The sequence below is a fragment of the Sminthopsis crassicaudata genome, chromosome 2 (assembly GCF_048593235.1).
Source record: "Sminthopsis crassicaudata isolate SCR6 chromosome 2, ASM4859323v1, whole genome shotgun sequence".
In the NCBI taxonomy this organism is placed as follows: domain Eukaryota; kingdom Metazoa; phylum Chordata; class Mammalia; order Dasyuromorphia; family Dasyuridae; genus Sminthopsis; species Sminthopsis crassicaudata.
This window is the reverse complement of record NC_133618.1, coordinates 603,415,349-603,428,735: the sequence shown is the minus strand read 5'-3', so window position 1 is coordinate 603,428,735 and position 13,387 is coordinate 603,415,349.

Genomic DNA, 13,387 nt, shown 5'->3' with positions numbered 1-13,387 from the left:
AGGTAAGAGTAGGTCTACAAAATTCATACCTGGCATAGCTAAGGCAACTCACAACTCTAGAATTATAGAATCTTGGTGTTTTTTTCTTTCCCCATGGGATACTCACAAAGTTTGAGGCAGCTGCTAGGCTCACTCTTCCCAAAGCACAGCATAAGCTCCATGCTGAATGGATGCTCTGCCGGGCTTGTTCATTGTAGATTCACATCTGGGATAGACCAAACAAGTTATTGGATGGGCATGTCACTTGGCCTCTGGGAAGCTGCTGTCATGCAGGATGAGGCTAATCTCTTTGACTCTGGACAGCTGCTGTGGGGTTGGGCAGGCTAGTTGACTACTTCAACGAGCCAAAGACCTCTTCACAGGGCTCAGCCTCTGTCTGACCTTCACTTCTGATGGGCAGCTGCAGTGACTTTCCCCACTGGCTCAGGTGGGTGACATGTGCTCTCTTCAGCTGAAGTATAGCAATGCTATTTTTAGCTGGAATGCGAGCTAGGGCAATAACTCTTAGCTCAAGAGCGGTGGAAGCCTCTTCTCCTCCACTTCCTCTCAGCTTCAGCTCTGAAAATTGTTGTCTCTAAGTAGGAGGTGGAAAGTCATGCCTTTTTTGTTTGACAATCCTTCCAGAATCAAAATTAACTCTGTAAGAGATATAGAGTGATCACTTGCTTATGAAAATGAGTAACTAGGAACAAAAATACAAATACAAAAATACATTTTATCCTTGGATCCTTCATAGTCAGTTAATCTATTAAAGTCTCAAATCAAACCAAAGCCATACCCATTATATTTCACATTCTCTTTTTTAGCTCCTCTAGTCCTCCAACATTTACTGAAACCTCACTGGGGTACCTTATTTCAATCGAGTTTGTGAAGGGAAGAAAATAATAGCTAGCATTTATATATATATATATATGTTAATTTATCTGAATCCTCATAAGTCTATGAAGTTGGTGCTATCATGATCTCCATTTTACAGATGAGGAAATTAAGGCACAGGGGGATGAAGAAATTTGCCCAGAACCATACAGTAGGGGTTAGGCGAGCAGGTGGGGATGGAAGACAGGTTTCAAACTCAGCTCTTCCCGACTCCAAGTCTTGTGCTCTCTCCATTGTCCCATCTAAAAAAGATGTGGGAGTCAGTTGGTAGAGGGCCTTATATGGAAAGATATGAAATTTGTATTTTATCCTATAAGCAAAGATTTTTAATAAGTCACATGAACAGTGACATGCTCTTCCCCTAGCATCATTTTTGTTCTTTCCCCTAGATATTTGACTAGATCTATGCCACACAGATCTGGGCAGTGGGAAGTGGGATCATATGGCCCACATATGAACAAATTTTCATGTTAAGAAATATGTAATATCTACAAGTACTGTTACTAGATGCTAGGGATACAAAGATAAAATGGAAGAGAGTTTGTCTTCAAAGTAAGGTGAGTAATATCATTAAATAGAAAAGAACACTGACTTTGGAGCCATGAATTAGGGTACCAATATGATGCATAACCTTGGACAGATGCTTTCCCTCTGTGGGTCTCTTTCCTCACGTGTAAGATGAAAAACTTAGACTGGATAAGCTCTAGGCTTCTTAACAATGCTTTCTTTGTGTGATTCTGTGGTAGTAGAGAAGGCATTACATAATTAATTCTAACAAATTAGATCTTGCCAAATGCAATTATGAGGTGCAAAACCACATAAAATTTAGAGATGGAGGACACCTTAAGAATCCCCTGGTTCACCTCCCCACAATAGTCCCATAAACACATACCCATTTTACAGATGAGAAAAATAAGGATCCATGATAGGATGGTAAATCTCAAAGCTGAGATTCAAACCTATCTTCTCAGACTTCAAATCCCATACTTTTTCTACCATACCATATTTCCTCAAAGTAATTGATTTCTTTACCAGCAGACTATACTTAGAATGAATAAGACCTTACAATATTCTAGTCTTAAACACCTATATTTTAAGGATGGAGGAAATGATGCAAAAAACCCAGTCAGTTAATGTTAAAGCAGAGATATAAGACTGAGTCTTTGGTATCTAGATCCAGTGTTCCTTCTGCCAGACCATATGGTCTTCTTTCCATCTTTCTGCCTCCCATTGCATATGTGTATGTGTGTGTGCATTCATGAGTATGCATTGGTAAGAGAAAAGAATGGAAAAGACATTATTGAAGGAAAATCTGATATAAATGGATTGATCACAAATCAAGACTATTAATGACAAGACAGAATATCCCATAGTACATACAATATTACAGAATGACATCACTATAAACTAAAACTCAGCTAAGATGAAGGGATAACTGTCAATGTGGGCATGAAGGAAATCAGGGGAGGGTTCTTGGTAGAATTAGGACTTATTAGTCCTTAAAAAAAGAGAAAGATTTCAATTAGCAAAGATGCAGCCTCAGCAAGGAATAGGATCCGTCCTAGTCATGGTAATGTGACAGCAAAAGTTGATGAGAGGCATTTTTAAGGGAATCTGACTGAAATCAGTGAAACATTCTCACTGTTGAAAGATGAGTAATAAACCTCTTGAAATCTATGGGACTCAAACAGTACATTCAATTGACATATTACCAATAACATTTTCTGAAAATGTCCTAAATTCCTTTGAGCTTTTCCCCTCAGCTATGATCATTTTAATTATACATAGTGGATACCAAAGACCATGAGAGATTACAATGAAAAGGGCCCGAAGTAGTTGCTCTATATTTTCAGAATTTTATTAAGAATCCTAATCCTGTACTTTTAATGAGCATTTTGCCACATTGATACTATATAAATATTGGCTAAATACTCTATATATGCAGGTGAACTCTGATTTAAGAAGAGTTCTGGGCTAAGTCAGACAAAAATAATTTGTTAATGCCTATCATATGTCAGGCACTATGCTACGCACTGAAGATGCAAAGAAAGACAAAAGATTAATACTCTCTTGGAAGCTCGCAACATAATGAGGAAGACAACATGCAAACAAATATGTATAAATCAGTTGAACCAGAAAGACTGTATGCAACAGAAGGAAGGCCCTTGAATTAAGAAGGATTAGGAAAGGGTTCCTATAAAATATAAGATTTTAGCTGGGAATTGAAGGAAACCAGGAGGCAGAGCTGAGGAGGGAGAACTTTCCAGGCATGGAGAGCCGATGAAATGCTTGAAATCAAGAGATATATGTCTTGTACAGGGAACAAGAAAGGTGACCAATGCTACTGAATCAAAAAACAGCTTTATAGAGGAAAACTGAAAACAAATAATTCAAACACTATCTATTGCTATTGCTATGATGCAAGACAGGAGGTAGATGGGGTGCTAGGCTTTAAAGGGCTTTAAATACAAAATATTTGATCTTGGGGCTTGATAGGACATCCTTGAAGTTTAATGACTAATGAGTCAGACCTCTGTTTTAGAAAGATCACTTGGGCAGCTGAATGGAGAATGGACTGGAGTGTGGAGAAACTTGAATGTGGGAGAATAACCAGCTGGCTTTTGCAATAGGTTACAAGTGAGGAGATAAGGGCCTGTATTAGGCTGGCTGACAGAAGGGCAATGGGTTAGCTGTAAGAAAGGTAAACATGACAATTCTTGGTACCAGATTGGATATGGGGAATGTGCAATAATGAAAAGTCAAGCAACGCACCTAGAGGACTGGATGATAGTGCTGTACTCGAATGTAATAGGGAAGTGTAGAAGGGGAAGGCATTATTAAGAGGGGGATTGTGAGTTCTGTTTTGGACAGACTGAATTTCAGATGTCTATAAGGCATCAGTTCGAGATCTCTAGAAGGCAGGTGGAGATGTGAGGTTGGAGATCAGCAGAAATTAGAACTAGATAAGGAGGTTAAAGACTCATCAGCAGAGAGATAATTGAATCCATGGGGATCTATAAGATCACCAGTGAAATCATATAGAAAAGAGAACAGGACCTAGAACAGAGAGCCTTGTGGGACACCCATAGGTAGTGTGCATGAGCTGGATGAAAATCCAGCAAAAGAGACCGAGAAAGAACAATCAAAAAAGGAGAAACAGGAGAGAGTGGGATTATGAAAGCCTAGAGGGACATATCAAGGAGAAGGAAGTAATCAACAGTGTTGAAACCTACATAAAAGTCAAAAAGGATAAGGATTGAGAAAAAAGATCATTAGTAATTTTGGAGAAAATCATTTCAGTTGAATGATGAGATTGGAAACCAGACTGTAAAACTTTCTAGTCTGACAAAAGATAAAAAATGATTATTCTCCCCACAAAAAAATTCACAGAGAAACCCTATAAAGAGTGAACTTCTTTTCAGAACGAATACATAGGAAACGAATGCAACTTATATTTGATTGACACATAGTTTTTCAGTAATTTAGCTATTATCAAAGCAAACACAGACAGTGACTACTTTTAGCCACAATGGGATCCTTGGAAGCTGCAATCTGTTTTTTGTCATCGTTTGTTTTCAAGAATGGATCCTGTTTTTAATAGTATCAGGGGCTGTGTTCTTTAGCATAAATAAAGTAACCGTATGGTAAGAGCAAAGTTCCAACCACCTTCAGCTTAAACATTCAGCTTTAAATATGAACAAGTCTATTCCAGGCTCTTTGAAATTGGCATAGAGTGCAGTGATTATATGCACATCATTAATGTATGCATGGCATTAATTGATGAATGAATGTGCATATGACTATACAAAGTGTATCTAATAATACACAGAAAGAAATGGTGTAGGGTAGATATCAGACTGGCCTTTTAGAATGTCGGTTCAAGGCTCATGCCAGGTGCATGGCTATAAGTGCAATACTTAACTACTTAGTCTCCCCGGGCAAGGCTCTAAGCCTCTAAGTAAGTAACCAACAACTTGCTCTTCTGTACCATTAAACGGAATTTTATTTTGCTTTGGTTGGGTGAGGGGAGAGAAGGAAATGGTGTTTTTGGTCCAGACTTGTGAGTTCTTTAATATACAGAACTTCAAGTATAGAAATCCCTTCACTGATTCAGCTTAGTTAATCCTGCATAATTTATAATCTCAGATTGTCTAGAATATGAAGAGATCAAGTAACTTGTCTAGGATCACATATCTAGCATTTCCAAAGTCAGACATGAAACAGAAAGGATTACACTATGCTAGTCATGCCTTAAGCCGTTTATATTGTTATTTGTATTATGTCACATTCAAATAACACTGATATAATGAAGTTTCCATGTATTGTTTCATTCAATCATCATAATCCTATGAGATTCTGTACCCACTTTATGGTTGAAGAAACTCAGAAGGGTGAAATCACTAACCCCTGGCTCCAGTGGCTGGGAAGGGTCAGAGAAAGGACTTGAACCCAAGACTTCCTGAATCAATCAAATGCTCTCCATTGTGCAACTCTACTTTGTACTGTTCCTTCCATCCTACTTCCTTCTTTTTCATTTCTAGAATTCTCCAATCTGTGATGTTCCTGGCTCCTGTTGCCTTCTCTCCTGTCTTTCACAAACCACTCATCAATCCCTCTGGATACACTATAGACTTGTCCTTGTCATATCAACCCACGCTCAAACATTTAATAACTTCCCATTGCCTAAAAAATCAAGTTTAAATTTCTTCACTTGGCATCTATTACCCATTTTTCATCGTCAATAATTTGCTTAAGTAGGTCAGGTTTTAGCCATTTCAAAAGCATATCATATCTTTCCCTTATTTTTATTTTTTCTTCTAGCTTTGTGCTAATTTTGATCTTGCTCTGAGTTGATAGTTAAGACTATACATGGACAGCTGACACTTACAAAATTGAGTTATTCCCTGTGTGTTACAGTATAGTTTTAATTTTTTACATAAATCCTCATTATATCCAGCACCACAGATAAGGAATATGATCAACATTGTTTAAGCACTGTGTACCAAACACTGGGCTAAGCATGATGGGGATACAATTAAGAAAAACGGTTCCTGTTCTCAAAAAACTTACAATTTTATTAAGACAAAAAACAAAGAGAAGCTAAAATATATTCACGATATAGGAGCGTGAGGCTTCCATGTAGTCTGCAAGTCTTTGAGCTCTCTCATTTATTGCCAATATTTCTTATCTATCTTCCTCTTTACATTGAAATTTCTGAATATCAAGTTATTTGTTGGTTTAATTTGGAAGGTCTTATCCTGTTATTTATAGAATTTCTCTATCTCTTTCTTCTCTTAATAGGTGTTTATGCATAAACTCCAATTATTTTTATGGTAGCATTTTGCAAATATTTTTCATGAGCACTGAAGTTCTCAAAACGCCAAAGTAATTTTGATTCTTGTTGCTTTTGTACAAGTTAGTTAATGTGTTTGCCTCAATTTCCTTAATTGTAAAACCTCTCAGGTTTGTTGTGAGAATTAAATGAGATTATACTGGTAAAATGCCTAACACATTAGGTAATATGTAAATGCTACCTATTATCTTTATAATAATTGGACAAAAATCTCCTATTTAAAGTACTATCAGTCAAGGAGAAGTTTATAATAGATGGTCTAAAAATTATGGACTTATGTCTCTTCTAGCTTGAAATTGAGGAATACAAAAGACAACAAAGTAAGCTATTTTCCTTAGAAATAGTCAAAGTAAATAAGCATTAATCACATTCCATGAGGACATTGATAATTTCAGAAGTTTTGAATAACTTGAACAATTAAACCAAAGGAAAATGAACTTAAGGAAACATCTTAATGCATTCCCTCAGACTTTATTTCATTTTTTTATTTTTTGCTTTATTTCTTGCAGGGATTCATGAAGTCCTTATAATAAATACATTTTTTACTCTCTTTTGAGTTATAGAGTATGTCTTGCTAAGCTGATCTTTTTGGCAAGTCTAAATCTACAATAAATTTTATTCTTCAGTTTATATTCTCTATTCTTGTGTCTTCTATGATTTATTCATCTCTCAAGCTTAGATCCTTCACTGGGGCTTATAGTCAGTCAGATTCTTCTCCCCAATATACTTTTGGGAGGTCTTGTTCTTCCTCTGAGTCACCTGGGTTCTTCAGTTGACCACCATCTCCCAGGAGGAATGATCCTTACACCTTTCCCTAGCCCTAATCACTGATATTTAAAGTTTTAGATCTTCAAGTGTACTAATGACTATCCTGAGGCATTCTGCTCTTGCTGCTTCTGAACACACAGTCCTACAGGTTTGATGTATTTCTGCCTGTTTTTGGTGGTAGTAGGAGTTAGTGGGGTTTTTTGGCCTGCATTGGAACTGATTTTGATGGCAGGACCCACATTCCTATTACCTGTTGGCTACTGTCGAATTCTTTTAGAGTTCTTGGGTGGAATAAGTCACTATAGTTTTCACTTATTTAAAAAAAAAATAATTTTGATTTTCATATTTATTTCTGTGCTCATTCATTGAGTTTTTGGTATTTTAAATTGGATGCTCAATCAAGGTTACAGGGGTGATTAGATGTTACAGGGTGGGGAGTTCCCAAGCATTAAGAAGTACCAGTATGAGACAGCAGCAGAGACATGGTTTTCAAATCTAGAAGTCATGAAAAGAATCAAGAGGAAAATGGGTATAAATATAAACTAGGAGTTTAAATTTACAGCTGGAGTTGGGGAAATGGGGGGATAATAAGGAATTATGCAAAGAGCGTATCTAAAATGTCCATATGCTTTGAGGCCCTGTGAGCCAGAGATTCCATTGTTGGATATATTGTCAACTTTCACAAGAGTAACATTCTCAGAAAACAGCAAAAATAAAAAACATAAATGTTGATATATTGAACTTATGGAAAATAGGAAGTTAGGTTTCCATGACCACTAAAAACTATCATCTTTCACTAGCAATTGCTGAAAACACATTTTTCTGCATATAATTCTTTATAATAAATCATTAACTCTGATAATATGCACCTTTCCTAATACAATAACCAAGAAGTAACCCATAAAATACAGTATGCAAAATTGATAACTTTTTTCTCACTAATAATTCCCTAAGAATTGTGATTTTTATGCTAATATCTCTTAAAAATACATTGATTTCATACGATATTTACTTTTCATAACATATGAAATCTACTGCACCAAGAATGCTATAGCAAATAAAATACATATGCCAAAAATATTTTTTTTACATTTAAAGCTTACCTTCCACTATATCAGATAGTGGTATAAGGGCATTGTGCTGTATTGCTGTAAATCTCTCTATCTTGGCTGCCTTCTAAAAACCAAAGGAGAGGCTGCTGGGACTTTAGTTGCTGCTGTTGGAAGACGTCAATATTGACTACATGACAAAATCACTTCTGACATTGTCCTTTATGGCTGGTTGATGACATTGGAGATTGTGAAGGAAGGACATATGGACCAGATAATTAGAGGCATAATGGCAATACAAAACTTTAGCTTTAAAAGCAAACAACGAAAATATAAAATGAATGCATGGGGAACTCTCTACAGTGGCAAAGTAAACAAGACCAATGAAGTATCTAGTATGCCAGCTGCTCCACAAACTTGCCCACATCGCACCTCTCAATATTTTCCTCTCCTTCCTATAGCCACAAATGTGCATGATTGCCAATGATAAAATGAAAACAAGGTTACTAATAAAACCATGTGAATGCATAAAGTTCCAAAAGTTAAATGTGCAAATGTTGAGGGTTAATAGTATACCAAGAGGACCAATGTCAGAAAAGAAGGTCCTATGTATAACAAAATAATTACTGCAGCTTTTTTGATGGTAGCAATAAACTAGAAACAAAGTAGATATCCATTGATTGAGAATGATTAAATACTACAGTACATGAATATAATAGAATTTTACTATGCTATAAGTAAAGATAAATATGAATATAAAGAAGTATGGAAAGACAAGTAGAACCAGGCAAACAATATATGTACAGTGGACAGCAATGTAAATGAAAATAACAAAACAATCCAAATTAAATATCATGACTTTAAAATAATCATGCTTGACTGGCCCTACAAGGAGCTATAAAATACCTCTCTTGCTTCTTTGCAAACTATGCGTCTGGAATACTGCACACAGTATCAGATTTTCTGACATTGGTTGGTTTTACTGAACTTTTTTATTCTAAGGGATAGCTCCATATAATGGGAAAGATAAATGAACAACAACAACAAAAATCAATTAAATTTTTATTTTTCAAAAATCAGTCATCTGGACCAAATAGTAACCAAAGTATTTTATTTGAATTGTTCTTTTCATTGTCTTCATTTATTATCACTACAGTAATTTTGTAGCTTATTCCTATGGTTTGCTTTCTTTGCCTTGCACCAATTCATACTTCCAATGCTTCTCTGTTATGCATATTGGTCTTTACAGTAAAATATATTCCTTTACATTCAAACTTAACAACTCGTCGGTCCACTGATCCCTACTTGTGTGGCCTTACTCAACCATTTGTCTGGACCTCAGTGCTAATTCTAAGGTACTTTAAATGCATGATTCTAGGAGAAACTCACAATTTTTGTTTCTAGCTTTTAGCTACTACAAATAAGCTGCTATGAATATTTTTGTGTACTTTGTATTCTTTAGATCACTGAATGCTGGATCCGCAATCAGGAAAAGATGAGTTCAAATTCAGGCACTTACTAACTTTTTGATTTAGGCAAGTCAAAATATCCTCTGTCTCTATAAGTTTGTCAAATACAAAATGGGAATTATAATAACATCTGTTTTCCACAGTTGTTGTGAGGACCAAATGAGGTATTTGCAAAGTACGTAGTTATGTTTGTGTATACACAGACACACACACACACACACAAGGCCCTTAATAAACCTGTTCCCTTCCCTCTTTTCTCACATAATTCCAAATTATTTTCCAAATAAGAACAGAACCACATTTCCACCATAACATTTCCACGTACTTATCTCCCTCTCAGCAGATGAAACAGAAACCTGTTTCTTAATATCCATACTCTTCCAGTGATGTTGTATGGGTGAAAGTAGTGGAACACATACACATTCTCTTAAGAAAGTGAAGTTCAGGGCGGAGAAGAAACACACGTCTCTGTGAACGTCCTCACTCCCTCACAACCAATTAGATAAATTAAGTCTCAGAATTAGCTCAGGACTGATAGATACCACAAGGACTGGAAGCACGACTTACCAGCTGAAGAGAATCTGGAGTTTCAACAGGAAAGGTCAGTTCTCAGGGGAGGAATAAGAAAGACCAGCACAGACGGTGGGGTAGGGGCACACTGCGCCCATTGCGCTGGGAGGGGCTCTGGGATCAGAGAAGCCACTGAGGTAAAGGAATCTGGCACAGGCTGTTAGCTCTTCTCTGCTAATTATTTAGCAGTTCAGAAGAGAAAGCCAAAATATTTTAAAACTCAGATTAGATTTCCCCCCCCCCCCCACCCTGGGGGTGACTCGGCAGATTCGGCACCAGGGGGTGTGGCCTCAGCTACCTCCTGAGAATAGTTAAGAGACTGACAAGTGGGTGGATACGGCCCAAGGCAACACACACTGCCTAGCTTAGCTGGAGGGAGTGGAATTCAGCTCCAGGAAGTCCCAGAGAAGCGGAACCTTTGAACTAGGGACTGCAGTTTCTGGCAGACACTTCCAGTTTGAGCGCAGGGGCTTCTCACGTCACCTGCTGCAGACATCCACTCCCCACCCGGACACATAGGCTGGGCTTCTTGCTGTCTTCACTATTCTACGCCCTCGAAGCACAGCAGTGCTGATCACCTCTGAGGCACCTCCAGGGAGGGGGTAGGGAACTCTCTCCCAGAGCTCTCTCTTAGCTCAGGCGCAGGAGCCGCTGCATCCATCCGGTCTGGGAGGAAGCTGGTAAAGAAGTAAATAATTTCCTACCCCAGGGACAGACCCCAAAAGATTTTTTTTAAGTATGAGCAAAAAAGCTAGAAAAACTATAGATTCCTTCTATACAGAGAAAGAGCGGGTACCCAACCCCGAGGAAGTTAACAGCAAAGATTCAGAAGATAACAACCTAAAGGGGAACGATTCCTGCCCCCCATCACATAACTCTCTCCTAGAAGAAGCTCTTAAAAAATTGAGGGAGATCGAAGAAAAATGGGGAAAGGAAAGGGAAGCTATGAAATTGGAGTTGGAAAAAATAAAGAATTCACAGGAGATGCAGGGAAACAAAATTAGTGAATTAGAAAAGGTTAAAAAAACACAGGAAAGTAGGATTTCTGAATTGGAAAAGATAAAAAAGTCCCAAGAAAATAGAATTTCTGAATTGGAAAAAGAAAATAATTCTCAAAAAAAAAAAATTAGGGAAATGGAAAAAAATTCAATAGAGCAAAATAATTCATTTAAAAACGAAATTGGGCATTTACAAAAAGAACTAAAAACTGTGAAAGAAGAAAATAACTCCTTAAAAGTCAGAATGGAACAAATAGAAATGAATGATTCACAGAGAACCCAAGAATCAGTCAAACAAAACAAAAAAAATGAGAAGCTGGAGAACAACGTCAAATACTTACTGGGAAAATCTATAGACCTGGAAAATAGATCTAGGAGAGATAATCTGCGGATTATTGGACTCCCAGAAAACTATGACCAAAAAAAGAGCCTAGATTCTATTTTACAGGAAATTATCAAAGAGAACTGTCCAGAGATAATAGAAACAGAAGGGAAAGTAGATGTGGAAAGAATTCATCGAACTCCTTCTGAAATAGACCCTAAAAAAAGAACACCACGGAATATTGTGGCTAAGCTGCAGAATTACCACACAAAGGAGAAAATCCTGCAAGCAGCTAGAAAAAAACAATTTAAATACCAAGGTGCCACAATAAGGGTCACCCAAGATCTGGCTGCCTCCACATTAAAAGATAGAAGGGCCTGGAACCTGATATTCCGTAAGGCAAAAGATCAAGGACTGCAACCAAGAATGAACTACCCAGCTAAGTTTAGCATCTTTTTCCATGGAAGAAGATGGTCATTCAATGAAACAGAGGAATTCTATATGTTTCTAAGAAAAAAACCAGACTTAAACAAAAAATTTGATCTACATCCACAAGACTGAAGAGAAACAGAAAAAGGTACACAGAACCCTTGAGAACTGTAACTCTGTTGTGGGTATATAAAAAATACTCAAGGATAATTTGATTTTACTGATATAAAAGAAAAAAAGGGGGGTGTAGTAAAGGGAAGGAGGTCGGTTCAGAAAAAGGGGAAGGAGTGATAAAAAGAGGGAAACTACATCCCAGGAAGAGACATAGAAAATACACCATATCTGAGGGAACTTAGTGAGGGGGAGAATCATTGTGTGAATCTTACTCTCATCAGAAGAGGCTCAAAGAGTAAATAATTAACATATTTGTTTTTCAGAGAATTTTCTCTCACCTCATTAAAAGGGGGGAGAGGAAAAGGGAAAAGGAAAAGGAGAATAAGTGAAGGGACTTGGAGGGAGGGGGGAGGGATCCTAAAAAAAAAAAAAAAAAAAGAGGGAGGGTTGCGCGTCACAAGGGGGATCTGTAAATTAAATATCGGGGAGGGGGATCAGGGGGGTCAAGGGAAAAAAGCATAATCTGGGGATAATACGATGGCAGGAAATACAGAATTAGTAATTTTAACTGTAAATGTAAATGGGATGAACGATCCCATCAAACGGAGACGGATAGTAGATTGGATCAAAAAGCAGAACCCTACAATATGTTGCCTACAGGAAACACACTTAAAGCAGGGAGATACATACAGAGTAAAGGTAAAAGGTTGGAACAGAGCCTATTATGCTTCAGGTAAAGCCAAAAAAGCAGGGGTAGCTATCCTTATCTCAGATCAAGCAAAAGCAGAAGTAGATCTTGTTAAAAAAGATAAGGAAGGAAACTATATCCTGCTGAAAGGTAGCATAAATAATGAAGCCATATCAATACTAAACATATATGCACCAAGTGGTATAGCATCTAACTTTCTAAAGGAAAAGTTAAGAGAACTGCAAGAAGAAATAGACAGTAAAACTATAATAGTGGGAGATCTCAACCTTGCACTCTCAGATTTAGACAAATCAAACCACAAAACAAACAAGAAAGAAATTAAAAAAGTAAATAGAACATTAGAAAAACTAGGTATGATAGACCTTTGGAGAAAACTGAATGGCAATAGGAAGGAATATACTTTCTTCTCAGCAGTTCATGGATCCTATACAAAAATTGACCATATACTAGGACATAAAGATCTCAAAATTAAATGTAGGAAGGCAGAAATAATAAATGCCTTCTTCTCAGATCACAATGCAATAAAAGCTACATTCAGTAAAAAGTTAGGGGTAAATAGACCAAAAAGTAATTGGAAACTGAATAATCTCATCTTAAAGAATGACTGGGTGAAAGAGCAAATTATAGAAACAATTAACAATTTCACCCAAGATAATGATAATGATGAGACATCATATCAAAATCTTTGGGATGCAGCTAAAGCGGTAATAAGGGGAAATTTTATATCTTT